This window comes from Schistocerca americana, chromosome 2, assembly GCF_021461395.2.
Source record: "Schistocerca americana isolate TAMUIC-IGC-003095 chromosome 2, iqSchAmer2.1, whole genome shotgun sequence".
Taxonomy (NCBI): domain Eukaryota; kingdom Metazoa; phylum Arthropoda; class Insecta; order Orthoptera; family Acrididae; genus Schistocerca; species Schistocerca americana.
Genome location: NC_060120.1, coordinates 649,102,679 through 649,118,427, shown reverse-complemented (window position 1 = coordinate 649,118,427; position 15,749 = coordinate 649,102,679). Strand labels below are relative to the sequence as shown.

Here is a 15,749-nt window from a genome sequence, read left to right as displayed (position 1 = left end):
CTACGCTGCGCAAAAGGAGTCCTGACACGATATTAGAGGAGGTATCTCATGACTTTTGTTACTTCAGTGTATTGGCGTGCTGAAAACAGTAGTTGAAGGGAAGGTAGAGCAAGATCATATTACCTATTTGTATGTAGGGCAGATGTCGATGACGTGCAGTGTAGCTGTTACGCTGAAATGAAAAGGATAGCTAGCAACCAATGGCAATGGGGAGCTGAATCAAACAGATCTTGGGTTGATGACCAAAACAACAAAAATACCAATACCCCAAACATTACTTCTGGATGTTTCTGAAAAAGCAAGCGTGGAAATTTAGAATTTAAAATCGATTTGATGGTGATTTCATGGGAGAGGTAGCGCTAGTTCGAAAAGGGCAAGCCTGTAGCAACAAATCATGGTCGTTTTGGAATAACTGCCCTGGCATTCGCGTTAAGGAGCCCAGGGAAACTAACGATGTCCTAGGTTTGTATGTGATTCGACGAGGCGCTCAATTCCATACTTTCCTAATACGAATGCCGTGTCCGATGCTCCACGTGTATAATCTTACGCAGTTTCAGGTTTTTTTTTGCCATAGATTTGGCTCTAAGCACTATGGGACTTAACATCTTAAGTCATCAGTCCCCTAGACTTAGACCTACTTAAACCTAACTAACCTAAGGACATCACACACATCCATGCCCGAGGCAGGATTCGAACCTACGACCGTAGCACCAGCGCGGTTCCGGACTGAAGCGCCTAAAACCGCTCGGTCAAAGCGGCCGGCTGTCATAGATTTCCAGTACACAAATTTGTGTTATTGTACTCTGATACGTGCCGGACGGAGTGGCCGAACGGCTCTAGGCGCTTCAGTCTGGAACCGCGCGACCGCCACGGTCGCAGGTTCGAATCCTGCCTCAGGCATGGATGTGTGTCATGTCCTTAGGTTAGTTAGGTTTAAGTAGTTGTAAGTTCTAGGGGACTGATGACCTCAGAAGTTAAATCCCACAGTGCTCAGAGCCATTTTTTTACTCTGATACGTAGAGTAAAATAACTAACTGCAAGACGCAGCCCTTTCTCGAGAGCCATGTACGCGCTGTGTTGTTTGCTTTGTACGAGGTGCACTCCGAGACTGTCAAAATGTGGATGCTTATACGATAGTCACTCCTGTCCACTCTCCACTGCAGTGTGTAAATTACAAAGCCATTTACTCGCTCTATAGGTGTGTCCTTGGCGTACCATCAGTTCATACCAATCGTAATCGTCCACTATAATCTACATCGATCTCGAATTATTGAGAGTTGTGTACTTAGCATTTTTAAGGTAGATCAGTGTACGCAGTTCGTAGACCATTAGTGAGAGAGGACTTGCGTTCCTGCTGCAGATAAAGATGAGGTCACTGTTCGTTTGTTCAGATGTAGGCGTTGTTGGTGACCCTTCCCTCACAGCTCCGAGTGTCATTGGCTTTGGTTACGCAGCTTCAGGGTGTTACCAATGGGGATCACTGTGGGGTACCAGACAGGGCAATCTGAGGGACGTCGACCACAAGCCATGTGTCTGCCAATCGGTCCTCTATTGTGGCTATTCCAGGTAGTGCCCACACTGAGGTTGGTCCCCTCAAGTGGGAGGTCATTTCAGAGTGTGGCCGGCAGCACAAGACTTCCCGGTGGGCCGATGGGTGGGCTTACTCGGTTCGTCTGACACACAAGCTTGGGCGCTATGTGTGGCTTACAAAAGTCCCTGGGCCAAATGAATTCCCTCGCACTCGGTGGCATTCGCAGTGGGTGCAACTAGTAGTAGTTGGGACTTCGTACGTTAGGTGCTTAGTAGGACCTCTCAGGGATATGACTCCAAAGGACGGGAGGGAATCCAGTGTGCAGCCTGTGTACATACTTGGAGGAATCATTCCAGATGCGGAATGGATGCTTCCAGATGCCATGAAGAGCAAAGGGTGCAACCAACTGCAGGTGGTGCCTCATCTTGATATTAAAGATGTGTGCCGCACCGAGCGAGGTGGCGCAGTGGTTAGACACTGGACTCGCGTTCGGGAGGACGACGGTTCAATCCCGCCTCCGGCTATCCTGATTTAGGTTTTCCGTGATTTCCCTAAATCACTCCAGGCAAATGCCGGGATGGTTCCTCTGAAAGGGCACGGCCGACTTCCTTCCCCATCCTTCCCTAATTCGATGAGACCGATGACCACGCTGTCTGGTCTCTTTCCCCAAACAACCAACCAACCAATGTGTGCCGCTTTGGATCGGAAGAGATTCTCTCTGGTTTCGGGCGGGTAGCTGAAGTAGTAAAGACTGTCAGTCTTGCTTGCGAGATGAACACGAAGCTCACCGTTGGTAATGTCGACAGAACCGACTGTGGTCCTTTGGTACAGAGCCGAGTGGAGGGTCTGAATCAGAGGCTCAGACGGTTTTGCCACCATGTAGGTTGCGGATTTCTCGACTTGAGCCGTAGGGTGGTGGGTTTCCGGGTTCTGTTAAATAGATCACGGGTCCAATACACGCAGGAAGCATCTACACAGTTAACGGGGGCGGTGTGGAGGGGACTGGGTGGGTATTAGATAAGAGAGTCTCTGGAACGTGCAGAAATGACTTCAGTTTCAAAGGATGCTGGGCGCACGCAGGAAGAGGGTAGACATTTGAACAGTAAATATTGTAGTTGCAAACTGTCGTAGCTGTGTTGAAAAAAAAACCAGAGCTCCAAGCGCTAATAAGAGCACTGAATCTCGAATCGTTATGGGTATGGAAAGCTGGCCAAAGCTGGACCTAACCATGTTCAGAAAGGTTAGATTAAATACAGTTAGTTAGTGGTGGAGTGTTTATTGCTGTCAGAAATAGTTTACCGTGTAGTGAAATAGAAGTAGAAAGTTCCTATGAGTTAGTATTGGTAGACGCTATTACTTGACTACCGGAATAACTGGTTCCTTTTACCGACCCCACGACTCAGATGATGTAGTTCAGTTCAAAGAAATCTTGAGTCTCATTTCAATAGGTATCCCAACCATACAACTATCGTTGGTGGTGACCTCAGTCTACCCTTTATTTGCTGCCGCGCGAGGTAGCCGCGTGGTCTTGGGCACCTTGCCACGGTTCGCGCTGCTCTCCCCGTCGGCGGTTCGAGTCCTCCCTCGGCCGTGGGTGTGTGTTGTCCTTAACGTAAGTTGGTTTAAGTTAGATTAAGTTGTGTTAAGCCAAAGGGCCGATGACCATAGCAGTTTGGTCCCATAGGAACTTACCACAAATTTCCAAAAAACTTTATTTGTTGGCGAAAACACATGTTTAAAGTCGGTGGTAGGCATAAAACATCCGAAATCGTATTGAAAGCCATCTCAGAAAATTATGTTGAACAACTAGTTCAGGAGTCAAGTCAAAGTGTAAATGGTTGCGAAAACGTACTTGACGTCTTAGCAATAAATAATCCTGATCAAAGAAAGAGCATCATGACTAATACAGCGATTAGTGACCACAAGGTTGTTGTAGCTAGATTGAATATTGTAAAATCTAAATCCGTTAAAAATAAACGCAAAATACGTCTATTTACAAAAGCAGATAAAAATTCGTTTGACACATTCCTAAGAGATAGTCTGCACTCCTTCCAGTCTGACTATGTAAGCGTAGATCAGATTTGGTTTGAATTCAGTGAAATACTATCGACGGCAATCGAGAGATATATACCAAATAAATTAATGAGATGTGGTTCTGATCCCTCATGAGAGGAAAACAGGTCAGGACACTATTGCAGAAGCAACGAAAAAAAGCATGCCATATTTAAAAGAATGCAGAATCGCCAAGATTGAGAAAGTCTTACAGGAGCCCGAAATGTAGTGCGAACTTCAATACGAGATGCTTTTAATAGTTTTCACAACGATAATCTGTCTCGAAATCTGGCAGAAAACGCAGAGAGATTCTGGGCGTATGTAAGGTACATCAGTGGCAAGACGCAATCACTATTTTCACTGCGCGATTACAGTGGCGATGTTATTGATAACAGCGCCGCTGAAGTGGAGTTACTAAACATGATTTTTCGAAATTTTTTCCCAAAAGAATGCTAAGAAAGTGTTCCAGAATTCGAATCAAGAACATCTGCCAACATGAAGAACTTAAAAGTAGATATCCACGGTGTAGCAAAGCAGCTTAAAACACGTAAAAAGGCAAGGCTTCCGGTTCAGACTGTATACCATTAACTTCCTTTTAGAATATGCTGACACAGTATCCCCATACTGTCTTGCCACTTACAATTGTCCCACTTGTATCTGTTTAGTCACCGGCAAATAACTTTTTGTATTTACACAGTGATCTCCAGCAATAGTAACATGTACACGAATGTATAAACACCTGAGGATGGGCACGATCCCGAAACCCGTCGTGTGACAAATAAATAATCTTTTATTCTGGATGGCACCGGAAATTTTTCTACACCTTATAAAGGAACAGTCACGGAGTTCAACAGCATCTACTACGGATAAAATTCATCTCCATACTTAGCAATCATACACAACCGCTCACTCGTAGAAAGATCCGTACCCAGAGAGTGGAAATTTGCCCAAGTCACACCAGTACCCAAGAAAGACAATAGGAGTAATCCGCTGAATTACAGACCCATATCACTAACGTCGATTTGCAGTAGGGTTTGGAACATACGCGCTCGAACATTATGAATCACCTCGAACAAAACGATTCATTGACAAATAGCCAACACGGATTCAGAAAGTATCGTTCTTGTGGAACACAACTAGCTCTTTATACTAACGAAGTAATGAGTGCTGTCGACTGAGGACGTCATATTGATTCCACATTTTTAGATTTCCAGAAGGCTTTTCAAACCATTCCTCACAAGCGACTTCTAAATTGAGTACCATCTCATTGTCAGTTGTGTGACTGGATTAGTGGTTTCCTGTCAGAAAGGTCACAGTTTATAATGATTGACGGAAAGTCATCGAGTAAAACAGAAGTAATATCTGTAATGAGTCGCATATCAAAAAAACTCACTTTGCTCTTTGGAGTGTAGAATGGAAAATAACCCGCTGGTGAAATCACCGTAAGGAACACTGATAACTTAAAAACACAATATTTTCATGAGTCGGTGATAAGAGTGCAGTAAAGACAGTGACTGAAAGAGTCGTCCTTTGGATCGAGTAACGACCATCTGCTGAACCCATAAAAACTGTGTGAGGCTTGCTGAAGAGCGGTTTCTGATTTTGAACATGGTTATAGAACAGCAGAGATTGTAGACACGACAAGGCGGTGTCGACGAACACATTTCGCGCGGTTAATTGAATTTTAGCGAGTTCGTATTCGTGACTTCATGGATGGATAGTCATACGAAAGAATTACCCAACGCCTAACGCGCGGTTGGTTGGTGACAGTATTGGTGCCGGTGGTACAGTATTCATCGTCCTGATTCCGGGTGGCAGCGGCGTACAGATTCTCGCTTGGATTGTCGCATTGGGCTTGCAGTCATTCCGTATCGCTCGGCGGCCGCAGCAAGAATGCGGACCAATAGAGCATCTGGAGCAGCTGGCGTCTCAACGACAGAAGGCCGCTTTTATGATGAATTTATGATTACCACCAGAGAATTGTGTCTGAGACGTCTACTAAGAGAGTACGGTGGCATTTTTACATTTCTGCGTATTTACCTTGACTTGACTATATTGTACTCTGTTCGGGAGTGTGCTGAAAAGAAATGTCCCGAATTTTTTATGTGAAAACTCTAAAAGATTTTTAAATAAAACACACGTAATTAATATTCTACATCTTTTTCTTCATGTCTACATATTTATTTCTCAACAAAACGACCCTGGGGACGATGACATTTCTCGAAACGAGAGACCCGTTTGTTGACGCCGTCATTGTAGATTGTTTGACTTTGTTGACGGAACCAGAACTCATCTCTGCTCGCACTGCTTCATCATTATCAAACCGAAGTCCTCGAAGGTGTTCTTTAAGTTTTGGAAAATGATAAAAATCGGGTGGGGCTATGTTGGGACCGTATGGAAGATGATGGATGACAGTGAACCCAAGGCGTCGGATTGTTGCAGATGTTGCAGCGTTCGTGTGTGGTCTGGAATTGTCACGCTGAAGGACAGAGTGCTCCGTGTGTGGACGAACTCTTCAAATTCATGCTTTGTGCCTTGGAAGTCAGAGAGTGCCAGATCCGATGAATAAGGTGGATGTTCCAAGAATTCGTAGTTGAAATCTCTGTTTTCCGTTTGTCAAATCACGTTTTTTGGACAAGTGACGTGCCCCTTTTTCTCCCTTTTGCAATGTAGACCTGTTCTCTGGTGGTTTTTAATATAATTCCTGGCGTAATGTTTGTCAAGCATTCTTTTACCAGTTTCCCAGGTAATGAAAAAGAAGACACCCTTTTGCGTTGCAGAATACACACTGGCCACTAGCTCCCGGCAGACGATATTGATCACATTTATTTTTTCAAGTTTGCAACCTGTTACCCACTACTGTGAATGCTATTCATTTATTGGTCGACCCATGTCTCCTCCATACTAACAAATTGGCACAATATCAGGTCGGTTATTTTGAGGAAGAAAGTAAGATCAAGTCGATGATGATTACAGCAGTACCACATACTTGGATAGCACATTTATGGAAATGAAAATCGACCGTGTTCTTTATAATACAACCATGTTGGCATTCGCATTAATCAATTTATGAATACTACGGAAACCTTAATTCTTGATGGCATGACTGGAATTTTATGTCAGCGTCTTCCAAACGCGAGTTCAGTATCTTAATCATTGCGTCAGCTGGCTATGTGGATTCTTTATAAGACTGCCCACACATTTCTCAGAATTCAACAAATACAGCAACGTCTTGGCAAAAGCTTTGTTATTACTAAGTCTTGGCATAAAATCTACCTTATTCTTTCTTCTAATGTGCCTCTTGCGTCAACTATTTGATACACCTTTAATCACTATGCACTTTCTGGACATTTGTGGTTGCAACTTTTTGATATGTTCCACGGAGATTATCTTCAAGAAATGCACAGCGTAGTTAGAGTCCAGTCGCCTATTTATTAACTGGTTAAAATTTAAAATCAGATTACTTATAAAGCCGGCCGCGGTGGTCTAGCGGTTCTAGGCGCTCAGTCCGGAACCACGCGACTGCTACGGTCGCAGGTTGGAATCCTGCCTCGGGCATGGATGTGTGTGATGTCCTTAGGTTAGTTAGGTTTAAGTAGTTCTAAGTTGTAGGGGACTGATGACCACAGATTTTAAGTCCCATAGTGCTCATAGCCATTTGAACCATTACTTATAAAACTTCAGCTTCATTGTATTGATTTACATTGACGATGAAGCGACAAAACAAAAAGTTTTTGTGACTGCAGAATGTTGTTATTGCTCTGTTTGACCTCACCACAAGCGGGTTCCCTGTAGACACCGTTCTGCGGCGCCCTGTAGACACCGTTCTGCGGCGATACGGACAACAGGTGCACCACAGGGTGCAGTTTACTCCAAAGCTCAAGTACTTGGGACAGGACAGTTTTAGAAAGCAGAACGTCTAAATTGCGCACTCATTCACCGTGAAATTCTGGTGGTGTGTATATGAAATGAAATGCAATGTTAAATCTAGCCGTAGTGATATGTCGTCGGTGGCTTCCCGGCCATTGACCTTCTTGTGCGAACGCACACGCTATGCCCGAACTCGTACGGGACATGGTAGATTAATCTGCCACGAGTAATGAGTATGATGGGCAAACATCTATTAGGCGCACTACGAATGTAGTGGTGTGGACATGTTGTGAATGTGGGTCTCACGGGGAGTGTGCAAGGGATAATTCCCTGCAGGTGCACTATCCTCTGTGCCCTCGGTGGCTCAGATGGATAGAGCGTCTGCCATGTAAGCAGGAGATCCCGGGTTCGAGTCCCGGTCGGGGCACACATTTTCAACATGTCTCCAGTGAAGTATATCAACGCCTGTTGCAGCTAGGGTGTCCATTTACTTATCATTTCATTTCTAGCAAAGCTGCAAGGTCATCAACGGTAACTGTTCTTTCGGGAACAGATACTGTCGTCATATACAATACTTGAAACTTTTGACTGGTCGTGAGATCACCGAATTGGAGCCGTTAAGACTTCTTGTAACAATAGAGCGTCGTAAAGCGGGATTACCAGTCTATGTGCCGGTGATGTTTTGAGTGTGCGCGGTACGAAAGACAGGGAGCGGGCTTAGCGCAGTGATGTCAACGCACGCACACGCAATCTCGGTGCGTCACATCCTCTCAGCTGCGCTGGCCACACACAGCCTCCACAAACCGCGCTGGGAACAAGCCACGTTCCGTTGCAAATTAATTTAGTCGGGGTGTTTCAAAGTCTTTGTGAGAAACATCAGGGGCGGTAGATCACGTCACGACGAACAACTTCTGTTAAGGATAAAAATGTTCGCTAGTGTTTCCCAGTGAGGCAGACGTCTTTTAATTGGATTCTCCGGCCGTAGGTCGACGAGAGTTCAGCAGATTAGCGGGATATACTAAGCAGGTGTGCTGTATCTGCATATTACCTACCCTAATAAACTGATAGAATGATTTTCTACAAGAAAATTCTCAAGAGTGAGTGTCTCTAGGCATAGAGAGATATTTTAGAGGAAAATCATCAACTATACCTGTTCTCTTTCAGGCAGAGCAAGTGACTGATCATAGGTAACACACATTGCATGCTCACGCCACAGTGTGCCTACGCCCTGCCGCCTCTCAGTGGCATGACACCTAGTATCGTCGAGAAGCGTCAGCGCACATTATGCCTGTAACAAAAGTTGTTCCCCATGGCGCAATCTACCACTACACTTTGAAACAGCCAGTATGTCGACGTCTTCATAATCCCGCCAGCTAGTACCAAAGGATATTGCTGCTTGTCTGTCCTTTGAGGGTCTTCAATGTTTGACGTGAAACATATGTGATTTCGCACTAGACTGGAAGCTCGGTTCAGTAGAAATGCCGTCTTGGTAGACAAGGTGAAGTGGACTGGTAACTGCCTCCTCACTCCCGCCCTGTGGCAGCATGTTTCTGTATCTCGAATAATTTTAAGCACAACGAGCGACGGAATCGTAAGACAGTGGGTTACAGCGTTCAAAGATGGACATGCTACTTCTCTAATTTCGCGCCACCTCTTCGGGGTGGAGGCAGCCTCGGAGAATGCCGACGAAGTGATCTGCGTGGCACATAGAGAATGGCGGCAAAGTTACCTGTGTGACAGATAGTTCTCCTTTCAGCCGCTGCCACTCCACGGGTCGCGTCAAACATGTCTCATGCGGATGGCCGGTAGCCGGCTACTGGAAATAAATACATGGCCCAGTAATCGTATCTCTTTGCCGGTACTGAAGCCTTCGTTTGCCGATTGGAAAATACGACTATTACATCGTCTTCGGACGTGGCTATTGATTGTAACTGTGATAGTGTGTTGTATAAGACGATTGTTGTTTTGTTCATTGGCCTCACATTATTTACAGGCGTGACTTTCTCTGTCTGTTACGTTTCGGTTATTAACTTAGTGTCGATCTTAGTTTCCACACGCTATAAACGTGTTTCGCGGCAGTAACCTACTTAGTTTATGCCAGATTACAAACACAGAATTAATGGTTATGATGAAGTGCGAAGTGCGCAACCATCTGTCATCGCAGAAGACGTAGTGCACAATGATGATGCCAAATTCCAGAACACCTAAATGGAAATAACAGTTCCTGAAATGGAAACATTGAACGTAATCAAAGAGAGTGAAGTTTAAACAAACAATTTCAGTCCGAAAATTGGTGTTCACTGTTGTTTAAGTTAAGCAGCGGTTCTTTTTACTAGATTTTAGCAGAATTAATTCCTATTGTGAGGCCTTCTGTAAGAGGAAACTGCGCCGAGCAATTCAAAACAACAGGTGTGGAGAGCTCAGTAAAATAGTCTTTGTTGCTCATGACAAGCCCGTCCACATACGACTCAACGTAATCCCGATCTAGAAAATCTGGCGGCAGAGTTTCTTGAGAGTGCAAAAAAATGGCTCTGAGTACTATGGGACTTAACATCTGAGGTCATTAGTCCCCTAGAACTTAAAACTACTTAAACCTAACTAACGTAAGGACATCACACACATCCATGTCCGAGGCAGGATTCGAAACTGAGACCGTAGCAGTCGCGCGGTTCCGGACGGAAGCGGGAAGCGCCTAGAACCGCTCGGTCACAGCGGCCGGCTCTTGAGAGTGCAAGTTAGATGTTGGTTGTAAGTTATAATAAACGTCTTAAAACTAGTGGGAATTATTTCGAAAAGTCGCTTAAGGTGCATGCATACTGGTAACTTTTAAAAATGAGAGGCCTTCAATAAGTGATGCAACACTATTTTTTTTTTGTTTTTTTTGTTTTTAATTCTCGACCAATTTAGGTATTTGCTGTGAGACATCGCGGAATATTCCCGCATCAGCCCCTATAGTTTCATGAAGTTCCAATGGGAGGCGCCGCTATACACAGCCTCCAAAATGGCGTCTGTAACGGAGGTGCGTTCCAAGTAGAGAGCTGTCATTGAGTTTCTTTTGGTGGAAAACAAGAGCTTCACAGATACTTATAGGCGTTGCATAATGTGTACGGAGATCTGGCAGTGAACAAAAGCACAGTGTTGTTGGGCGAGGCATCTGTCACATCGCAACGTCGCGCAAATCTGTACGATCTCCCGCGTGCCGGCTGGCCGCACACAGGTGTAACTCGTGCAATGTTGGTACGTGCGGACACTCTCATTCGAGGTGATCGACGGATCACAATCAAACCTCCGATGGTTAACTAGGCATCTCTGTTGGTAGCTCTGACACACTCGTCCACTAGTTGGGCTACTCAAAGGTGTGTGCCCGTTAGGTTCCTTGACGCCTAACACAAGACCATAAAGTGCAACGAAGGACCATCTGTTTTGAATTGCTTGCGCATTACGAGGGGTTGATCGTGATAATTTTTTGTCGAACGTCGTCACAGGCGATGAAATATGGGTTCATCACTTGAAACCGGAAACAAAACGGGAATCCATGGAGTGGCGACACACCGCCTTTCCACCGAAGAAAAAGTTCGTACAGTCATGGCGAGGGACTTCTGGGAGTCTGAAGGGTTTATTATGCTTGATGTCCTGCCTCATGGTGCAGCGATCGACTCTGAAGTGTAATGTACTACCCTCAGGAAGTTTAAGCAAAGACTTCAGCGTGTCTGTCGCCACAAAACTGAAATCTAACTTCTCCATGACAACGGAAGGCCTCACACAGTCTTCACGCCAAATAGGATCTCACGAAACTTCACCCTACAACCCGAATCTTGCACATTCCGACTTTCATCTGGTTGGCCCAATGAGGGATGCGCTCCATGGAAAGCAGTACGTAGATGACGGGGATGTTACTTATGCAGCAAGATGTGGGCTCCGACGTCGATCAGTGAAGTGGTAAAGTACCATTCGGCCATACAGACTCTCTCAGTAAGGTAGCGTAAGGCCGTCGCATTCAATGTAGATTATGGTGAAAAATAGGGTTTTATAGCCACAAGAGTAGGTGCATTGGAATCCTGAATAAAACCAACCTGCTTTCAGAAAAAAAAGTGTTGCATGACTTATTGAACACTCCTCGCGTTTTTAAAAATGTAATTATATTTGTTTAATATAGAGACGATTCTTAACTTAAAAACAAGCCTTGTAAATGTCGAGTCTTCAGACCGAAACTGTTTGCTGTAATCACTTTCTATTGGTGCTCAGTATGTATACTGATGTGTTCGGGATTGTCGTCTTCTATTTACCTCAGAGCTGTATGCAGAATATGTCTTAGTGTCATGTGGGCACGGATACTCCGCTCTGTCCTGGACGTTGTCGCTCAGTATGGCGCACGGGAACTGAACGCCACCATATCTCGTCTACATGTCGCGGTGTTACGTGAGACTGGAAATTGCGTGAAACAATCTTGGTCGTCACAAAAGCTCAATAACCTCATCCTGTAAGTTAATTTTTAAAATATAGTAGGGTTTCGTTATCTCACAACGACAGAGAAATCATTTGGTAGGAGAAGTGCAGGAATGACGACAATAATTAACTTCTTCCGCATAAGCTGCCGTCAGTGAATTGAAATATGCTGCCCTCATTGCCACAGACTATGTATAAGCAATATCTAATAAAAATTCTCAGTACTCAAATCTTAACTTCAAGTAATAACGTGAGTAAACTCTTCAGCAATATCAGTCTTATCTTTAAAATAAATCCCTCGTCGAAAATATTCTGGTCAGTATCTAAGTACACGGAAACAAGCACCGCCAATATGCGTAAGACTTTGACTCTTATTAAAATCGACTAAATTTGCATGTCTAGTTACAACCTCTCCAGAATAACACTGATAACGTTACTCCACCAGAGAACAAAACCATTAGTGTCCAGCTTCCTTAATTAAAAATAAGATGTTTTTAGTATTTTACAATGCACAGAATCTCCTAGGACAAAACAAACGCATCTCCGAGGAGCAATGGCCGTCGACTCGTATGCATCTAGCGACCAGGCATTCGACGCGGTTAGGTCTGCGGATAATCGTGAGTAACATGGAAAATCTGGAGAACACAATCCTTTTGTGTCTACAAAAAAGAACCTGTATGACATATATTGGGTCGGTGACTGGGGAAAAACGAGAGTGTGCAGGTCTGTTGTGATTTCCGATGAAAGCTGGTTCCGCCTAGACGCCAGCGATAGCTGTATGTTGGTTAGAAGGAGGACACTTCAGGCCCTGCAGCCAACCTGTCTGCATGCTATACACACTGGACCTGCACCTGTAGTTATGGCCTGGAGTGCGATTTCGCATGAGAGCAGGCTCCCACGCACGGTGACTGAAAGTTTGTTCGTCAGTGATTCGATCTGTTGTGTTGTAATTCATAACAGCATTCCAAAGGGTGTTTTCCAACAGGATAAAGCTCGCTCACATAGCGCTGTTGTTACCCAACATGCTTTACAGAGCGTCGACAAGTTGTCTTGACCTGCTCGATCAATAGATCTGTCTCCAATCGAGCATATATGGGACATCATCGGACGACAACTGCACCATAATCCACAAATAGCATTAACCGTCCCTGTACTGACCGACCAAGTGCAACAGGCATGGAACTCCATCCCACTAACCGAGATCCGGCACCTGTATAACATAATGCGTTCACGTTTGAATTCAACGTTCTGGCGGTTATACTGGTTATTAATGTACCAGAATTTTACATTACATTAACCTGTAATCTTGGAATGTTAATCTCTACATATTAAGGGCTTATTTCAATAGTAATACAAATCCATTTTTGTTCATTAGTCTTAAAGTTAAATGAGCGCTTAAAAATCTGCAGTTGAGATACCAGAAATATTCAAGTATATGTACTTGAGTATTTCTGGTATCTCAACTGCAGATTTTTCAGCGCTCATTTAACTTTAGAACTCTGTATCTCACAATGAACAAAAATGGACTTGTACCAGTACTGAAATAAGCCCTTCGTATGTTACCTATAAAAATGTCTCCCGGAAATTTCATTACTCTACATTAATAATTTTTGGTGTTGCGATTTTTTTTTCGACAATGTATTTCAGTTTTGAAACTTGTAGGGACATTTCACGTGATTCTTATTAATGTAACATCCAGATAATGTAATCATAGCACAGATTATTAGTTAAAAAAAGCATATCTGCATATCTACGAATGTGTGGGGGCGTGGATTCAGGTGATCAGCAAACGAAAGAATAAGACTAAAAAAAGCCGTACTGTGATGTAAAAAGGAAGCGCCGAGTTGCCCCATCATACGCGTTATAACTGTATGCACCTCGTTGTGCAGGCCACAAGGGTGCTGGTCAGGCGTCTCCCACTTTTCGACGGCGGCCCTACTGAGTCACCCATCGTGTGACGAGAGTACTTGCGACGTAGCTCCTCAATTTTCAACCGGCTTAAAGCGCACTCAGTCAGGTTCACGTCAGCACGTATCTCAGGACAATGTGTTGGAACAAACCAACGCCCGAACATTGTTTTCAGGAGTGCGCAATGGGTTGGACAATCCTGTCCCAATAACGCACAGCTGTCAAAAAACACCTGTAAAACGGGTATAACATTGGTACATGATGTCCGCCCAAAACATGGTTACTCTCCCTCGTTCTGAAGCCGTGGGGCTACATTCCTCAAACGCATTGGTGTTTGGCCGTCTCCACATCTTCTGTGATGATCATCAGGTGGGCAGAAGGAAAGGGAGGCAATGACAGTGGCACGTAAAGTGACCTCCGCCACACACCGTTGGGTGACTTGCGGAGAATAAATGTAGATGTAGATGTAGAAATCCTGGACTAGTCAGCGAAGAGAGCGCTACACCACTGAACCAGGTTCTATTGTAGATTTCGCATTGCCCAAATTCCTCGCAGAACACAGTATTGGAGGGCTTGCGCTGTTGCCAATGATAAACGCCCTGATGCCACGATAGCGTTTGGGTGTTTGAATGACGTCGCTGTTACGTAGCCATTCGGCGGGCAATTTCCCGTGCTGACAATCCTTTTTCTATAAAGTGAGAATGCATGCGCAGTCTGAATGTGATGTGACGCTTGACTGCTTGCTGATTAACACTACAGTCTACAACAGCCGCATTGTCCCGTTCACGATTGGAGACACCGCGAAGTTTATTTGAACACCCATTCGAGAGGTGGCAGTGGGTAGCGATTTCTAAGGTGAAAAGGCTACTGAGAACGCGGTTTCCAATGTTTTAAGAAAATACACGCTGTAGATGTCTTGAGGCTAATGCAAAACCTTTTTGAGAAATTTATGAAGCGAAATGCATACAATACCCTGTCCATTAAGTTTTGAAAATGTATTAATAAAAAATTCAGGTTAAGATCGTGGTTTTAACGTTTACAGGAGGTGTTCAACGTGGCGTCAATTCGTGACAAACCACCACTCTGCCTTCCAGCGTACGGAATGACAAAGGCGCACCCATTGAAGTATATGCAGTAGTTGTACCTGCAAGCACGCATTGAAGACGCGACTCTGTAGTTTCCGTACAACCTTGATTGGCATGTCGTAGACCAATTCCTTCAAGTGTCCCAATAACGAAGTGTCTAGGGGATTGAGGTCTGGGGAAAGAGCAGACCAAGGTGTCGGGCACCCCCGACCAATGCAGTGATACTGAAATATCTGCGTCAGAGGGTCGCGCACAGTGTGCCGAAAGTGTGCTGGTGCGCCCTCATGCTTGAACCACATTCGTATTCATTGCTGCAATGGCACAGCCTCCAACAAGGTAGGCAATACATTAAAGAGAAAGTCCAGATAATGCTCCCCGTATAACCTCTGTGGTAGGACGTACGGCCCAATTAATCTGTCGCCAAGTACGCCTGCCTGTATGTTGACTGAGAATCGGTGTTAATGCCCTCTTTCTTGAATTGGTTGTGGATTTAGATCTGCCCATGCATGCTGTTTATGGATTTCACAGCACCGTCTCTTGTGGACCATGCCTTATTGGTAAGTAAAATCGTAGATGTGAACAGTGGATGTGCAACACACTTCTTCAACAGCCATTGACAGAACCGCCGTCTGTCGTGATGATCCTGTGGCCTTAGGATCCGAATGCGCTGTAGATGATACGGGTACAGCAATTGCTCATGAAATACCCCCTCCCCCCAGATAAGAGAGTGGGACACGCCTTCTGCTGCTGCTAATCATCGCACACAGCCGCTTCTTCCAGGAGTTTCTTCCACAGGACGTAGTACACGCTCTCCCGTGTCAGGCATGCGGACTGTGCGAGGCCTTCCACTGCCAGTC

At 44.8% G+C, this 15,749-nt stretch overlaps 1 non-coding gene across 1 annotated transcript; it reads left to right on the top strand.

The window, feature by feature from the left end:
• Positions 1-7,805: 7,805 nt before the first annotated feature.
• On the top strand, positions 7,806-7,880 carry Trnat-ugu. The gene has a single exon. It is a non-coding gene; the product is annotated as a tRNA-Thr (tRNA).
• The last annotated feature ends 7,869 nt before the right edge of the window (positions 7,881-15,749 follow it).